Here is an 18,983-nt window from a genome sequence, read left to right on the forward strand (position 1 = left end):
ATGAATTGTTTTATGATGTATTGTGTTGTTTTAATAAATATGATGATGTTTTTATTAATATAATTCAAAAAGATAATAGAGTGTTTGATAAATAAAATAAGAGATACAATCTATCCTTCTGCTTCTCTGCCCTTATTAGACCGTTGCTGACCATAATTTGTAATTGTATGGATGTAAATTTGTTAATCTGTTTCTGACTCCACGCTGCACCTAATAAGTTGGTTACAAATAGAGTAGTTGTACAATTATAGATCTTATTGAGATTCTCTCCGTACAAAATAAGGAAAAGGATTCTTGTCTTTTGTTCATCACAGGTGGAGAAGGCATTCAGGATTAATAATTCCCAAGGAATACATCTTCAAAAAGAAAAGCAGATATAAGCTGGTGTTGCATTTAGCGCCCTCACCTGATGTCCTTCTTCGTCCACCGCATTACTGCCTGAAAGGTAAGGGAGAAAAAGTTAGCATGAGAGCAGCATTTTATACAAGGAGATGTTTTATATTTGTCCACTGCTCGCCCCATAATGATGTACACAGCATTGGTAACTCCTAGCAATATCCATTACCCCTTCTCAGTTTGCCTTGTTTGTCAGAGGCAAATCCCGGACTGATGTTTGTTTCCATGTCCAATCACTTAATCTCGCTGTGCCTAAAAACATGAATGTTGCATACTGGTTTTACTGAACTGCGTGTTAACCCACGGGGAGCACTGAGGGCAGCGCCTTGATGCACTGGTGGTCTGAGCGCTGCATGTTTAACCACAAGGTGCACTGAGCGCAAACACTGAGTGCAGCTAGTGCAGCGTGAGTGACAAATGGGGTGCACTGAGCGCTGCCTGTTAGACACAGGGGGTCCACAGAACGCAGCGTATTTAACACAAGACGTGCACCGAGCTCTGCGTTTTTGACACAGGGAGCTCTGGGCGCTGTGTCTTGAACTCACGAGGTGCACTGAAAACAAGAGTTTAACACACTGAACGGTGCATGGTTAACACACGAGTGCACTGAGCGTGGCTTGGTTGACAAGGGGATCTCTGGGCGCTGTGTGTTGAATGTCACAAACTACATTGAAGGGAATTTGTTTATATATCCAGAAATGCTTGTCTCAGGACAAAAAGTGGGGTTTGTGGGTAACTGCATTTTTTATCTAGCGGTATGCAAGTGGTATAGAACGTAAACATCTATTTTAGAGATTGGTGTAATTGATAGGGTGTTTATTATGGTAGATGTATTTTAATGATTTTGGAAGATCGGGGCCCCTGCCTAAAAGGATGAACCCTAGCAAGGTATAATACTTTTTTGAAAAATGGACCGTACACACCGGGTTACGTGCACATTTACTACAGAGTAAGAAAGACGTTGTTTTTCCATGAACTAATTTCCACCAACTAACTTATGTTGAATGTTTCTGTTTTATTTTTATAAAATGTAGTTTTTCTTATCTTATTTCATCTTTACAACTCAGCAAAAAAATGTTTTTATAACAGTTTCTTATTTACATATAACACATGACATTAAATTTACACTGATTAATTCATAAATAACACATTAATTTTTGACAATTCATGATATCATTTCTTAAATACAGAATATATTCCCTTCTTCGCGTTTCGGCCGATTGCCTTCCTCAGGAATTCTGCATTTTCTTTTTTGCATAGACAGTGACTGATATTACCGTACCCGATATCTTCACTCAAGGTGCGCGATATATGGGTAGAAATAGATTTATAATGTTCAAAAGGTTTAAGTCCCGAATCCCTGCTCCTGCTGCATTGATCCGAAGCCAAGTCTCCGGTATGGCGCTGCGTTCTGATGCTGCTATTTCAAGATAGAAGTTCTCAAATGTTGTTATTTTAGGATGGTAGTTTTCAGTTCGTGTGTCTATATATTCGTGAGGGCCATCTGGGTTTCTAGGCTGTCCTGAATTCCAGCCCTGTCTGCGAGGCTCCTGAAGCGCTGTGGTTCTCTGGTATTACAATGCCTCCGCCTCCTTGCACCCGCTATCTAATAATGTATTTATTTAAGCTACATGGAGCAGTCCCTAGGCATGTCTGCCTCTGATTCAACTGCCTTCATCCTCTGAGCAGCTCCTCAGAACATTCTAAGGTGGCACGGTAACCATCACTAGGTAACATCCACAACATGGATGCTGGGATACAACACTTGGGAATCCCTGACTTTATGCACTCGTGGACAATTAACCAGATTCAAATATTATCAACTTTCTGCTTGGTGGGCTTGTAGTGTAGTTCCTATTATCCCAATAGGCTCTGCGCATTGGAATAATACCTTCAATAGTATAGGCCTAGACCAGACGTTAACTAGGTCTTCTACTGTCGATATTAGACTTAAAGTTTTGGGTTTGCCAGCTAGCTCAGAGTTCACTAGAAACTTTCTCGAATAGGCAAGGAGGAGTTGAACCTCCCTGGATAGACAAGAAGGGATTTAGTTTCTGACAACCATAGAACATGACAACTTTGCTCTCCCCTAATCAAGAGTGTATCTCTAGAGTCGTGTGAAAACAAAAGACAACTTATTTTACTCAGTCAGTACGTGCATTCTTAGTCTCACCAGATTGTAGAGAAAAGGAAGAGACGGGCGTGTTAAATAAAAGATGGTATTTATTGATCAGTCTCTTTCCTCATTCAAGAGAAATGGATCGATATTATCGCAATACTTATGGTTAAGTAAAGTGCATACAATAAGAGCAGAAGTATAAGTAAAAACATTTATATGGTTTCTAAGCCATATGAAGGTTTAAAATGGATAAAATAGATACATACATATATACATTTGACTAATCGTACTCAACTGTTGCTTCTAACTACGCCTACCCCAATGTACCTGACCTAAGCCTAATACGTGGGCGGGAATAGAAAGTAGCAGTTTAAGTTAAGTTTGTTTTGCCAAGTGACTGACTCAAGAATTCTCTGCGAGGGGTTATTCAGTTCTGTACCTTGAATCTAGGATGAATGAGGGATGGTATCTCTCATCTCTGGTCTCGATACTCCAGGCTGCCTGCGAGGGCTGCTTGGAAGCGCCGGAGCTGGATTTCTCGGCAGGAGAAAGGCAGCGTCTCGTTCTCAGCGCGTCAGGAAGGCGGGGCTGCGCCAGCGGGGTCTGCACTGCTCTGGGCTTCGGCAAGTCTGGCTGCTCCGATCTCGTCACCACCGCGTGTGTTTGCTTAAGGCAATACCGGTAATATTTATACCTGTAAGGTGCCGAGATTGACGTAAGGATGGACATAGATACGTCAATAAGGATGTCATACGACTTGGTCATTAGCACATTCTTTTGCTGAAGTTCTCGGTGAAATCAAAACAATGGCCGCAGGGTTTTTCCCAGGTTGTCATAGGTTTGATTTGTTTTGAGAACTCCGTATGCCTTATCAGGGGCTGGAGGAATATCGCTTGTCTAATTAGATGGCAAGCGTTATGACCTAATCAGATAACACGTTCCTGTGCCGTAGTGTGGCTTAATCAGATAACGGTTTCTGCATCATGGGATGGCTGCTAGTTAACTTGTTAACCAGAACAGGGTCAGGAACAGGGGGATCGATACAGAACCTATAGGAATACATCACACCCACTCCACGCTAACTATGGCCATGTTTACGAATCTAGGCATAGTAAAACATACTGTAGAGTATCGTGTATACCTTACCACCCCAAAATACATATAATGCATTTCGAATTTATCTAATATACGGAAAAATAGTCACATGTACTATATGCACTCAAGCTGTAGAATAATGCCAAAGTAATCAAGCATATGTATACATTATTACTAATCGAATATGAGAATTACACATGAAATGGCTCTTAATACAGAAGAAAAAGTTCGAGACCATTCCATCACAGAATAAAATAATTATGAACATACCAGCGGGCAGCTAATGTCTATAAAGTATCTAAAAATAGAAATTTAGTTCTCTAAGAATAGTTCTTACTTTAAGCAGAAGATAAGTGTCCCGAAAAATCGTAAAAATATTTTGGGGCTGCTGAAAAAAATTGCTGTCCGTGAACTGGAGGGAAATTGTTCATGCTATTTTGATGTTAAAGTTGAAGGCCAAATTCAGGTTGTTGGGAATGCCGTGTGCTAGCTTGCTCAAAAGTCTCTATTTCTGCTCTGGTGAGAACATCATATCATTTAGACTGTCGAAAAAGCTGTCAACAGCTTCCTGGGAGAGTTCCACTAACTCGGAAAAAGGTGTAACCATGCATTCGTGCGCATGATTGTCTCCATTGAAGTTTTGATTAGTATTGCTGACAGAAGGTCGTACCTGATCAATGCTGCTTTCATCTTGAACTTCACTACCCCTCAATCGTAGTGGTGAATTATCCACGAATGCCGTCATCAGGATTGGTAGCCGTTGAGGGCAGCACAAAGCATGAGCCGTTATTGGACTCAACAATGTTTCTGCATCCATTGGCGCATCCGATTGTAGCGTCAGACAGGTGTCCAACACGCATTCTTCTCCGCATAGCAAGCACCTTAATACAGGTAAAACACATCGATGCCACATTGGTCGAAATGAAAGAAACCAAGTCATGTTCAGGTCTCTAAGCCGGGATAGTCCCAGGATTTTTGATATCCGGTCCCGGTATCCAATGGCTCGGATTGTTTCTTCCCTTGTCGCAGGTGTTTTGTCTGTGACACGGTTTGCCATAACGAAATATTAGGACCAAGAATAGGATTCCTGCAATTAGTCCCAAAATGAGGGGAAGTCCGCCAAAAATCGAATGGACGAAATCTGGAAAAATACCCAGTATGGCTTTGAATGGTGTTAATGCCATCGAAAATACTGTCTTAAATACTTTTGAGACTCCACTGGTATCAGAAATATTTAAGATTTCATTCAGGATTTCTGCGAAATGTATGGGGGAATTAGTTGATAACAATGAGTGAATCTCTGCATTTGTCCTTGCGACTAGGAGATCATACGTTTCTTTTGATGACGTGAGTCTGGCCGGCGTCTGAAGAAGCACTGTTTTCATTCTGCTTAAAGTATCTATTCGTATAGAAGTAATTTTCAAGTTAGGCCATGCCCTTGCCTCCCTGTCTGGAAAGGAGCTGGGGAACAATGAGTGTCCACAGCACATGACCTTCGCAGTCGTAGTTACGAGATAAGGAATCCCGGGCAGAAGACTACAACATCTGCGATCCACAATTAGAATGTAACTCCCGTTATAGAGTCTTTGAAAGAATGGTTATATCTCCGTTGCAGGTGTGCCTAGCTGGTGACATGAAAGGTTATTTGAGTTCCCTTCACAGGCTCCATGCAAACTAATTCCATTACACAGAAGTGTACCGCTTAGTGACATCGCACAATTATTGCCACTAAGAAACACTTTCTGTCCTTTATTACTGACACATGCATGTGAATAGGGCAAGTTCCATGTTGTCTTAATGTACCCTTTTCCCAATTTTTCGTACATGCCAGCCTGTATATATTTTTGGCAGTATTGAAACCTGAAGGTTGATATTGGAATATTAATTATCCCATGTATTATCCATTCACTGACAGGTCGTTCTGACATTGTCACTGGTAATCTCTCGAGTTTCTCAATGCTCAGGATTGTATAATCAGCACCCTTCTGTGCCATACTGACTTGTTTATCAGTAAGGTTAAAGATATTGAATAGTGACGTTGTGTTGATTAAACGCCAAGGCACATAGCCTGAACGCAGATTTTGTAACGTCCAGCCAAGCTGTACAATGGAACGCAATTGAGACTGACCGTGTTGTAACAACAGTAAGTCTTGCGATAGGATGTCGATTGCTGAAGACACAATGCTGTCCAAAGAAAAAATTCTGGAGGACAGAGTCATTAACCCATTGTCCACTACAGAAAGTGATTTTTCCAAATTAATACGGTCAATTTCCCGTATACTTTCTGCTGTCTCAATTTGAGTTACCTTCCAGGCCTCGTTGTAAGCTGCATATATAGAGGCTGCTATGAAGCGTTTTTGACGCTGTTTGCGTGGTCCCTTAATGAAATCACGCAAGTCAGCACCATCAGTAAGTAAAGTTAGGTGTTGCTTAATTTCTGTCAGTGTGGAAGTTTGTAGCCATTGAAGGCATAATTTGCCCACACTGTAGGTGGTTATTATCCCTGGGTGTTGTCTTTGGGAATATCTAGGGTCTGGCCTGGTCAATTTGAACCCCTGTGTTTTGTTCAGGAATCTGTCTTGACAGTTATTAGTATCTGTGGGCCAGATCAACCACTGTTTCCAATCAGGATGTGTTCTGTTTTGGTTTAATACATAGTTTACGTCTATCTCTTCATCTGTAGAGCTATTGCCATTCATTGTTGGCTTTGGAATAGACGGTTTATTTAAGTCTTTGATTTTGGCTAGGCCAAGGCAGGTAGTTTGTTGAACAGTGTCATTTAAAAATATAATTTGTTCTGGGATCATGCAGGCTCTAAACAATGATTCTATACCTTGTACTTGCCATTCTTTTGTACCCCAAACACTTTTTACTTCAACATTTTTGTCCCAATAATCAAAACCAAAAGTATTCATTTGTTCGAAAAATGAGTCTGAATATATCAATTTCGTGTTTGTTATCATGGTCTTTGTCCCTGTCTTATTTGACAATTTGAAATAAAATGTTTCAGCATTACTTGTATTGAACCCTGAAAAGTATGAATATTTGTCATAAACGGTTCTTGAGCTTCCTTTTGGAGGGGTTGCACAATGTTCCCATTAATTATAATTTAAAACATTTCTAGGTTGTGCAGATTTATGTAGAAAATGGTTACCATAGTGGTTGTAACAGTACATACTATCATAATTAGTCGAACCCTGCAAATAATCATGTTTGGTAAATTTAGCAGACATCACTAAGTCAGACATCATATTATTAATGCTTTCAAAGTCCCAATCATCAGCAAATGAGCTTGTTTTTACAAAGTGACTCAACGAGATCTTGATTTGGTGTGGATATTTCAGGATCTCAACCGGACCATATATTTCGTAGTCAGTGTTGTCCCATGCTACCCCACCCGGTATAGGATTGGCTGTGAAGTTGACTGAAGAAAGTTCTCTTTTCTCGACGTGTGAAGATGTGTTTGGCTTGAGGATCAAGTTGATTTTCTGACTTGCTGTGTCCATTTTAGCATATTTTCCCTCAATGAAGCGTCCCAAAGTTAGTACCATGATGAGCCAAAGTATGAGGATAAATGCACCAAAACCCACCCAAAATTCAATCCATGGAGAAATTAGATATGTTTCTTTCAGTTGTTTCAAAAGTTCTTTAGCTTTATCTTTAAAGGTTTTTGTTGATGGCTGTGTTTTTGATTCACTGAGGTCTTCAAAGGAATCATCGAAGTTTATGAAGTAGCCGGATGCAGTTCTGTCAATTGTTCCAATTGCTTCAGGATTACTGTTTCTTGCATATTCGTTTGTTACTTCATTGTAGGTTGATATGTCTCTACTAAATGTTTTAATTTGGGTTTTCAGAGGTTTAAGTTCCATTGCATTGTTGCATAGTCCTTGTTGTTCTTCTGTAGGCGTTTCGAATGTGATTAGCCTCTTAGTTAGGACCTCTGTATTGGTAGCAAACCTTGGTGTTCTACTACTTATCGGGAGTCCACTTGGCCTACTATTTGTTATCGGCCACATGATTGTGGTTTTACCAGGTCGATGGATACAACTCGGTTCTCCTTTTTACCAGCAAGCGGCGGTAGTACAACTGATCTTGTCCCGTTGATAGACAAGACAGGAACTGCTTTTCTGTAAGAAGGCCCAAATTCCTTCTTTACCGCGATCTTTTCTCTGACTAGATCCCCGACTTTTGGAATCCAGACAGGTCTTGCTGGGACAGGTGGTGGTTCTTCAGTGGTTGTTGGCTGCTGTTTCAACTTTATGTTGCTCAGGTCTTTTCTTGTTTTGTTTAAGTCCTGTAAAATAGCCAAACGATCTTTGATATCAAAGCTTTTTTCCTTCACCACTGAAGTCTGACTGTCAAGATCTAAGACTAACATCCTAGTTCCAAACAATAATTCGTACGGACTGAATCCCTTCAGAGAATTTCTTGGCAGGTTATTTAGACTACGTTGGACACTTATTAGATGTTTGACCCACCCAGCTCCTGAACCTAATACCTTTGCTGTTATAGATTGCTTTATGTCACGGTTTTTTCTTTCAACAATTCCGTTCCCCTCAGGGTGAAATGGACAAGAATACCGCAATGCAATGCCCATGCTGGTCATGGCCTCCTTATAAGCTCGAGAGCTAAAAGCAGGACCCTGGTCAGAATGCAGCATGCCAATTGCGTATGTGCCGATAAAGACTCGCAAATCTTTTATGACAGTTCTGGCGTCAGCCGATCGCTGGGGCCACATCCATATGAATCTCGTGCATGAGTCCACTGCGACCAGGATATATTTATAGTTACCATCCCTTTGTAAGGGACCACAGTGGTCCAGATAAACACAGGCTAATGGTTTATCTGAGATTAGAAGGGGCGTCTGTGCTGGTCGTCTCACCGTTGATACTTTCATTCTTCGACATATTTCACATTCTAAAACATAGTTCCTTGTTTGTCTTCTCATTTGTGGCCACCAGTATCTCTGTTTTAATAATGATACTGTGGCTGAGACGCCAGCATGTACAGAAGCAAGCCCTTCGTGTGCCGCTATTATCAGTCCTAACCTATGTTCCATGTTTGGAATTACCCTATCCCCCACTCCAGGGATTCGGGCAAAAGGAACATTGTTTGCATCAGTTATGTATGAGTATTTTACTGGAAAGCCTTTCGGGAGTGTTTCTATTGAATCCTTTTCTGTAGCGCTGACAGCCTGTAATATCTCGCTGTCTATTTTTGTTTTTGACCGTGTGATGGCAGCTACGGAAGCCGTTTGCACAGCTGCCTTCGCGGCCTCATCAGCCAATGAATTCCCTGCAACGTGAACGCCATCACGCTGATGACTCAGTGTATGTATCACGTGAGTCTTTGGTAGTTCTTTTTGTAAAAGAACTACTTGTTCCCAGAGCATTTTATGCTTGATTGTGCCTCCTTTTGCATCCTTAAAACCATTCTGAAGCCAGATCTGCAAGTATTCATTGTAAGACTGAACGCAATAATACGAATCGCACACTATGAGTGTGGGGAATTCTCGATCGGTATTTTCAAGCGCCATCTTGAATGCCAGTAGTTCAGCTCGCTGAGCTGTACAATCTCCCAGAGATTGTGTTTTGGTGATAGCTGGTTTAAATTTCCCTTCGTGCCAACGACCTTTAACAATCGCGCACGCAGCACTGTAAGCTTGTTTACCCCCCACTGCGGGTTGTGCTGATCCGTCTGTATATATTATACAGCCGTAATGTTCTAGAGGCAGAATTTCGGTCGGAGGAGGACATTCGAATTCATATTGGAGAAATTCTTGTGTTTTTAAGTTAGGATCAAATTCATATACTACGTCTGTTGCAGCAAGAGAATTAGCCCACTGTATCCACCTTGGATGTAGTGCTTTAGCATTTGGAATGCTTGCCTTTGTTACCGCCTCTAGGGCTGGTATCGGTGTCACGATTAGTATTCGTTAACCTTGTGCCAGGGCTCGTTCTTTTGCTATAGCTGTCTGTGTTGCAGTTAGAATTTTTTCCGTTGGGCTAAATTTCATTTCAGCTTTAGTGTACAAGTGTGATTTGAATGCAATTGGTACCTTTTCTCCCTCATTAGAGGTCAGGTATGTGAATCCGCATCTTCCTGGGATGACTCGAATCACAAGATTGCGTGTGTTATCACGTGTTTCTAATTTTGTTTTAATTAACATGTCTGTTTGTAAGGATCTCAGAATTTCTGTGTGTATTTGAGTCCAATTGGTTCTTTTAAAATCTGGTGTTATTAGATCATAAAGGGGTTTGACCCTTTCTGCGTAATTTGCAATGTATGTTCTTCCGAAATTTAGGAAGCCTAGAATTAACTGTAGGTTTTTAGTGTTCTAGGTGCTTGGAGTACGGCACATTTCTCTAGGAAATTGTCAGCCAGGCTTTTGCCTTCACTTGATAATTCGTATCCTAAGAAGAGGACTGTTAGATGGGCAATTCTAGATTTTTTAAAGTTGAATTTGTAAACCTCTGCTGCGAACCCAAGTATTATGGTGTTCACCCTCTTCAAGTGAGTATCCAAGTCATCATCTGTTAAGTATATGTCGTCGACATAAGATAATGCTTCGTCATCATATGTTTGTAGTAATTCTGTTACTCTCGCTGAGAATACTCCTGGGCTGTTCTTGTACCCCTGGGCTAACCGACAGAATTGTTTTTGAGTGCCATTTATGGAGAACGCAGACAAATATCTGCTCTCTGGTGCTATGTTTTGACAAAAGAATCCATTAGAAATGTCTAATGTTGTTTTGTATTTTTTGCACACTATGTTATTCATTAGTGCAGCACTATCCGAGTTTTGCACTGCAAAAGTTTTGCAACATGAGTTAAGGTGTCTGTAATCCAAAACTAGACAATATGAATTGTCTGGTTTGGAGACCGGAAACAAAGGGTTGTTCATTTGTGAGGTGCAAGTTTCAATCACCCCCTGGTATTCTAGCTGATCTAGGATTTCTTTTACCTGTTTTTTAGCTTCTTGCTTAATTGGGTACTGTATTTGTGCAGTAGGTTGTGATTTTAACTGGATTTTGTGAGGAGGAGAGTCATCATCCCATCCTACATGATTTTTATATAAAGCAGGAGCTTGAGCTACTGCCCACTTTCTAGCAAGTGTGTATTTTTTATGAATTGGGATATGATTTGAGAAGGCAGGCATAATTATTTCTTCGCCATGAGGGCAGTCCCTGACAAACTCTGGTGGCCTGTCTTTTTCAGCTAGAAGGATGTCATAGCCCTTGGAGAGATTATCCCAAAATAGTCCCCTTATTTTTCTAGTCTTATCCCCTTCTATACGTAAAGTTATTTCATATATTTTGTGAGGTTTGCTAACTCTGGTGTCTGCAGTTTCCACTTGAAGGTATTCATTCGGGTCCACTGTCTCCAGATGATTCATAAGGACTTTGCGAGCTATGCTCACTTCTGCTGCACTGTCTAGCATTGTCTGAGCCCATTCTCCGTTTTTCAGTTGTGTCCTCAGTATTCTCGGCATTGTTAACTACTTTAATACTGGCTACCTTCTTTTTTGGAAATTGTAATTTCTTTTTTAGATGAGCAGGTTCCTTGTCTTTGGACTTGACGTGCTCTTCTCTTTGTTCTGATCGTCCTCTTCTTTCCGATTTCTGCGAGGAAGTCTGAAAAGATTGAGAGGGACGTGTATCAATTTCTTGATATCTATCAGGCTTCTTTATATTATCCCTATTTCTAAGGTTGTATTTTTTCCCAGAGGGCTCACTTTGGGGAGACCTGCTACCTTGGTTTGGAGATCTTTCTCTCCGCCGAGGAGACCTTCCTCTGGACTGGAATTTCTTTTCTTTAGGATTGGATTGTTTGTTTCCATCCCAGCTCTTTTTTTGTGATGTTGAATTATTATTAAAAAATACTTTTTCAGGACTTTCAATCAGTCGGGGTTTTACTGGTATTCCACCTAGACTATCTCTACCTAGTTCCTCATAGGACTTTTCTATAATTCTGGCAATTTCAGGTGGTTGGTCTGCTATATCTGTTTCTTTTAACCTTTGGCGGATCGCCACGTTTGCTGCTTCTCCCTTTATGTTGGCTAGTAATATAGCCGATACCTGCTTGAAGTCTTTCAGTAATTTCATACCAAGAGTTAAAGCGGGTTCTGGACCGTATTCATCTTGAATTTGTTTTAGCACATCTGGTATTACTGAGATGGATGGAACACCATGCGTTTTTGTGTAAATGGAAGCAAAGACTGTACCCCAAGTGTCACAGTCCTCCACGTGTGGTGCGATTCCCATTGGAAGACAGATAGTCAGAATCCTGTGTTTTTCTAACGGGGTGGTGTCTGGAAACACCGCCTCTATTTGGGTGATTTTTTGTGCTAACCAGAATGGTATTTGTTCCCGTTTAGCTGGTACTTTACCTAGGCAGGACTGTATGTTCTGTGGTGTAATTTTATTTGTGTTCCCCTGATGAGGGGTCAGCTGTGGAATTTTAATTGCTGGTTGGATTGTTGAAGTCCACATTACATATTGGACTAATTGTCTATGTACTTTTATTAATTGTTTTAGTTGTATTAAAAGATTTGCTGCAGACATCCCATCGATGTCTGGATGTGGTGTGTATCCGGCTAGGACCGGCCACGTTGCTCCTGGTCTACCTAATGGACCGAGCCTGGTGATGTGATTATTATGTTTTAGGGCGCCATTAAACAAGAGCAGGTGCTCTTGAAATTTAAGTGGTACTTCCACCTCCTCGAAAGGAGTGTACTCATTAGGAGGTTCCTCTGTTTTGTAATAGTGGAAGACCTTTGTTACAGCGTTCGCTGCTGGAAAGTGTATCCATGAATAGAACACCTCTGTCTGCCGATATTCGTGTGCCTCTATTACGAATATGACTGTGCCACCTCTAGGTGTCAGTCCATTTTCTATAAGTTTTAAAGTTATAGATTTTCTTGTGTTGACCGCGATGAGTATTATATTCGGGTCTGTTTCTCGCATAGCATTATCAGCTGCTACGAGTTCAGCTGCTATTCTAGCTGCCTCTCTTTCTCCTTCACTGTCTGACATTGTACTGTCCAGAAGGTTATTCCGTTTGTTTGCAGATCAGGTTTCTTATGGAAACAAAGATTAGATGCACAATATTTTGGAACAGTGTATCCTTCAACGTTGACTAAACCAAGAACCATACATAGGAGTTTCCTCCTGCGAGGTTTGGCGGATATAACCTTTCACCCACTCCAGACGTCTTTGGAGTATTATGGGAAAAAAGGGGTCTGAGTGAAAAAGAACGACTGAGTTACTCTAATGTCTTGCGTTAGTTTTATCGCCTTTCCAAACGTTTGGGCGCCATGTAGTGTAGTTCCTATTATCCCAATAGGCTCTGCGCATTGGAATAATACCTTCAATAGTATAGGCCTAGACCAGACGTTAACTAGGTCTTCTACTGTCGATATTAGACTTAAAGTTTTGGGTTTGCCAGCTAGCTCAGAGTTCACTAGAAACTTTCTCGAATAGGCAAGGAGGAGTTGAACCTCCCTGGATAGACAAGAAGGGATTTAGTTTCTGACAACCATAGAACATGACAACTTTGCTCTCCCCTAATCAAGAGTGTATCTCTAGAGTCGTGTGAAAACAAAAGACAACTTATTTTACTCAGTCAGTACGTGCATTCTTAGTCTCACCAGATTGTAGAGAAAAGGAAGAGACGGGCGTGTTCAATAAAAGATGGTATTTATTGATCAGTCTCTTTTCTCATACAAGAGAAATGGATCGATATTATCGCAATACTTATGGTTAAGTAAAGTGCATACAATAAGAGCAGAAGTATAAAATAATACCGTAAAAACATTTATATGGTTTCTAAGCCATATGAAGGTTTAAAATGGATAAAATAGATACATACATATATACATTTGACTAATCGTACTCAACTGGTGCTTCTAACTACGCCTACCCCAATGTACCTGACCTAAGCCTAATACGTGGGCGGGAATAGAAAGTAGCAGTTTAAGTTAAGTTTGTTTTGCCAAGTGACTGACTCAAGAATTCTCTGCGAGGGGTTATTCAGTTCTGTACCTTGAATCTAGGATGAATGAGGGATGGTATCTCTCGTCTCTGGTCTCGATACTCCAGGCTGCCTGCGAGGGCTGCTTGGAAGCGCCGGAGCTGGATTTCTCGGCAGGAGAAAGGCAGCATCTCGTTCTCAGCGCGTCAGGAAGGCGGGGCTGCGCCAGCGGGGTCTGCTCTGCTCTGGGCTTCGGCAAGTCTGGCTGCTCCGATCTCGTCACCACCGCGTGTGTTTGCTTAAGGCAATACCGGTAATATTTATACCTGTAAGGTGCCGAGATTGACGTAAGGATGGACATAGATACGTCAATAAGGATGTCATACGACTTGGTCGTTAGCACATTCTTTTGCTGAAGTTCTCGGTGAAATCAAAACAATGGCCGCAGGGTTTTTCCCAGGTTGTCATAGGTTTGATTTGTTTTGAGAACTCCGTATGCCTTATCAGGGGCTGGAGGAATATCGCTTGTCTAATTAGATGGCAAGCGTTATGACCTAATCAGATAACACGTTCCTGTGCCGTAGTGTGGCTTAATCAGATAACGGTTTCTGCATCATGGGATGGCTGCTAGTTAACTTGTTAATCAGAACAGGGTCAGGAACAGGGGGATCGATACAGAACCTATAGGAATACATCACAGGCTAGGCAACATTGGGAGGAGCAGAGGGATGATGCCTGGCTAATTCAAGCTATGAAAACGGGGAATATCAATAAAGAAGTGGCCTTGTAGTATCGAGCCCTGATTGAAGCTGAAGATGATATGAATCAGGATATCCAACAGCTTTGGCGAAATGATGTGGAAAATATTAATCTGAGCGAGGCTTGTTTGGGCTCTTTGCATTGCTTCGAGAGACAGTTAAACCTGCGTATCTCAACCATAACTATCTTTTCACCCTTTATCGGGTCTACTGGTCCCCTGCAAAATTGACAAAATGTTCCTGAGTATGTTTGTTCAAGATGCCAAGATCCCTTAGCAAATGACTGTCATAGGCTTTTAACTTACCCAGTGATTACCAGATTTTGACGGGACATATGTGAATTTTTGACGGATGTAACAGAGATTCAGATAGAAGTAACACTGGTACTTATTTTTTTCGGACTAGGCCAAGATACATTTTGGCTTCAAATAAATGGCCACTAGATTCATGTTTTATGTCATTTTATTGGGTAGAGGAGAGATCTGTAAAGCTTGAAAATCGGCTGTTCCACCCCTTTTCTCTGAGTGTAAAAACAACATCATACGTACAAGTCAACTAGATATCGCGTGTGACCCTAGAGGTCAAGAGAAGGTGTGGGCCATGTTGGTTGACGGGTGTCAGAGGAACGGGTCCAATGATTAAGTCAATAAGTAGCTGTTGGTTCCGGTCCCCCTCATCTGCATGCTATGTGTGTGAGGGGTAGGAGTGGAAGCAGCTAGATTTCTTGTGTGGAAAGACTCTATTCCCATCCGGCCCTCAGTAAGGGAAAGGGAGTATTGCCAACTAGTCAATTGGCAGAATGAGGACCAAAAAACAACACATCCTTCTACCTCCACATCGACTCCAGGCCACCAGAAATAAATTCTTATCCTATGCTTCGTGACATTCATACCCAGATGGCCAATATGAGCTGTCTCCAAAGTCTTTTGGTGGAAAAATACTGGTGCAAACAATCTATCACCCCTCACCCACAATCCTCCTTTCACAGATAACTCATCCGCCACCTTGCAAGAAGATTTAGCAAGTTTTTTCCCTGCTGACCCAAATTTACCAAAATTCATAATCTCGTTGAATACAGTATCCTCCCTCAACCGATCCCACAATACCATTATATCGGAACAAATGACCAAATCTTCAACTTTGGCAATGATGCATTCCTTAATTTCTTCCTGTACATCCACCTCACAAAAATCTCCATCAACTGGTAAACGAGACAGAAAGTCCGTTCTAACACTCTTTCCTCCCACAATGTGAATCCCACTAAAAATTGAACGCCAATAATTTGTTAATATGGCTGTGGCTTTCTTAATTTTGTTTCCAGACAAAATATCAACGAGTGATCTGTGATCTGTCCGTAAACAACATTTTCTTCCCAGAGATATGGATTAAACTTGCCAAGACCCCAAACACATGCCAACATTTATTTGATCTATTACAGAATATCTTGTTTCTAATTCTTTCATCCTTCTAGAAGCAAACCCTACAGTGACTTGCTTCCATCCTTCACTTGTGGCAAAACAGCCCCAAAATATTGCGTCCTTCCACACAATGCTGTAGTGTGGGAGCAGAGTTAATACTTTATTTGATGTGATCAAAACTTTGTTGACATATTGCAGACCGTTCAAATTTTACATTTTCTTTCAAATAAATGCCTAAAGCACCAGTCAGGTTTGCAAAAATAAATGTTTAAAAAGACAAAAATGTACACAGCTGCCACACTTACACACACTAGGCCCCAAACTGCTTGAATTCAATGCTAAATTCTGTTTATTTATAAAAATACTAACACGTGAACTTTGTTAAAATTAGATCAAGACGAAAAGATGTAGCAAGAATGTCTACTCTTGACCCTCGTTAAAGGATGCTTTTTCATAATGTTTGACATTGTATAACATGATTCACATATTTTCTAGAAATGTTTCTGATTAGTAGAAGAAATGTTTTGTTAAAGTTTGATTCAAAGTTTAGTTTAAATATAAGCTAAGCAACTTCATATGAAGAAAAGACATTTTCAATGGTGACCCCTTGAACTAACTCGTAATTCCTTTTTCAAGTTACGTCAATGTAAAATGGGGGGATTAAAGAGCCATGAGGTGGAATCAAGAGTGAGATAAAGGAGCCGAGAGTGGCTGGGGTGGATTAAAGAGCCCCGAGGTGGAATCAAGAGTGAGATAAAGGAGCCGGGAGTGTATGGGGGTGGATTAAAGAGCCACGAGGTGGAATCAAGAGTGAGATAAAGGAGCCGAGAGTGTCTGGGGTGGATTAAAGAGCCATGAGGTGGAATAAAGAGTGAGATAAAGGAGCCAAGAGTGTCTGGGGGTGGATTAAAGAGCCACGAGGTGCAATCAAGAGTGAGATAAAGGAGCCAGGAGTGTCTGGGGTGGATTAAAGAGCCATGAGGTGGAATCAAGAGTGAGATAAAAGAGCCAAGAGTGTCTGGGGTGGATTAAAGAGCCACGAGGTGGAATCAAGAGTGAGATAAAGGAGCCGGGAGTGTCTGGGGGTAGATTAAAGAGCCATGAGGTGGAATCAAGAGTGAGATACAGGAGCCGAGAGTGTCTGTGGGTGGATTAAAGAGCCACGAGGTGGAATCAAGAGTAAGATAAAGGAGCCAAGAGTGTCTGGGGTGGATTAAAGAGCCACGAGGTGGAATCAAGAGTGAGATAAAGGAGCCGGGAGTGTCTGGGGGTGGATTTAAGAGCCACGAGGTGGAATCAAGAGTGAGATAAAGGAGCCGGGAGTGTATGGGGGTGGATTTAAGAGCCACGAGGTTGAATCAAGAGTGAGATAAAGAAGCCAAGAGTGTCTGGGGGTGGATTTAAGAGCCATGAGGTGGAATCAAGAGTGAGATAAAGGAGCCGGGAGTGTCTGGGGGTGGATTAAAGAGCCGTGAGGTGGAATCAAGAGTGAGATAAAGGAGCCAAGAGTGTCTGGGGGTGGATTTAAGAGCCACGATGTGGAATCAAGAGTGAGATAAAGGAGCCGAGAGTGTCTGGAGTGGATTAAAGAGCCACGAGGTGGAATCAAGAGTGAGATAAAGGAGCCGAGAGTGTCTGTGGGTGGATTAAAGAGCCACGATGTGGACTCAAGAGTGAGATAAAGGAGCTGGGAGTGTCTGGGGTGAATTAAAGAGCCATGAGGTGGAATCAAGAATGAGATAAAGGAGCCAAGAGTGTCTGGGGGTGGATTAAAGAGCCATGAGGTGGAATGAAGAGTGAGATAAAGGAGCCCAGAGTGTCTGGGGGTGGATTTAAGAGCCACGAGGTAGAATCAAGAGTGAGATAAAGGAGCCGAGAGAGTCTGGGGGTAGATTAAAGAGCCACGAGGTGGAATCAAGAGTGAGATAAAGGAGCCGGGAGTGTCTGGGGGTAGATATAAGAGCCACGAGGTGGAATCAAGAGTGAGATAAAGGAGCCGGGAGTGTCTGGGGTGGATTAAAGAGCCATGAGGTGGATCCAAGACTCCGCAGCCTTGATATTCAGTACCCGGCATTCAATAGTGCCGGCTGTGGGCTTCTGAGCACAACTTTGGGCCCGGCTCTCATTCTTTTGCAAATTAAGCACCATATGTAATAGTGTACAGCGCAGGACAGCAGGATCGTGCAGCAGCAGAGAGTTGTCTCTCCCCAGACACCTGGACATTACTTCTGCTGAAGGGGGGGACAGAAAGGAGAGGGATTATTAGGACAAGATGAAGTGACATCCCTGCTCCACTGGTAGTGATATAGGACTCTGTGGTACCAGTGGCTCCTGCCTCCGCGTGGTCCCTGCTACCCGGGCGGTACTGGGAACCAGCAGCGACCCTGGCAAAAATGCTCTCTTCAGCTTCTTTAGAAATCTCTCTTTCTCTCTTTCAATCCATCCATTCACCCATCCAACCACCCACCCACCCATCCATCCATCCATCTATCCACCTTCCCATCCATCTATCTATCTATCCATCCATCCATCCATTCATCTATCCATCCAAACATCCATCCATCTATCCATCCACCCATCCATCCATCTATCCATCCACCCGTCCATCTATCCATCCACCCATCCTTCCATCCACCCATCCATACATCCATCCACCCATCCATATACCCATCAATCCATCCAACCATCCATCTACTCATCCATCCACCCACATGTCTATCCACTTACCCACCATCCACCCACCCACACATCCCTCTACCCACCCACCCACCCATCCATCCATTCATCTACCCACCCACCCATCCATCCACCCACCCATCTGTCCACCGGCCTATCCATCTGTCGATCCATCCACCCACCTATCCATCCATCCATCCATTCCATCCATCCATCCACCCATCCATCCATCCATCCATCTCCACGTCTTTTCTTTCTCTCCACCTCTCCTCCCTCTGTTTCTCCCTCTCTCTCCTCCCAGAGACGTTTAAGGCCTTGGCAAATTTGGCTCTGGCCCCGGGCCCCAGCCTTTCAGGGGCCCCTGATAGACCTGGCTCTGTTCTCCACACAGCCCTGCCCTGATGACCTTGAATGGTTTTTAAACACAGTTTGTTTTCATATATTTGTATTACAGGTGGGTGGCAGGGATTGCGTGCAGTGACCTCAGTGAGCTGGTGCTGAGTCATTGGACACACTTTAGAGTCTAGAGGAGTCTGAATGAATCATGAAT

General features: G+C 42.2%; 1 pseudogene across 1 annotated transcript in view; it reads left to right on the forward strand.

Annotated features, from left to right (window-relative positions):
• The window catches only part of LOC144807624 (uncharacterized), a 129,481-nt pseudogene that overhangs the window by 60,052 nt on the left and 50,446 nt on the right, over nt 1–18,983 (forward strand). The window contains exon 3 of the transcript XR_013606364.1: nt 315–445. The product of XR_013606364.1 is annotated as an uncharacterized LOC144807624 (transcript). The remainder of the gene's footprint in view (nt 1–314; nt 446–18,983) is intronic.

Source organism: Lissotriton helveticus, unplaced genomic scaffold (genome assembly GCF_964261635.1).
Source record: "Lissotriton helveticus unplaced genomic scaffold, aLisHel1.1 SCAFFOLD_461, whole genome shotgun sequence".
In the NCBI taxonomy this organism is placed as follows: domain Eukaryota; kingdom Metazoa; phylum Chordata; class Amphibia; order Caudata; family Salamandridae; genus Lissotriton; species Lissotriton helveticus.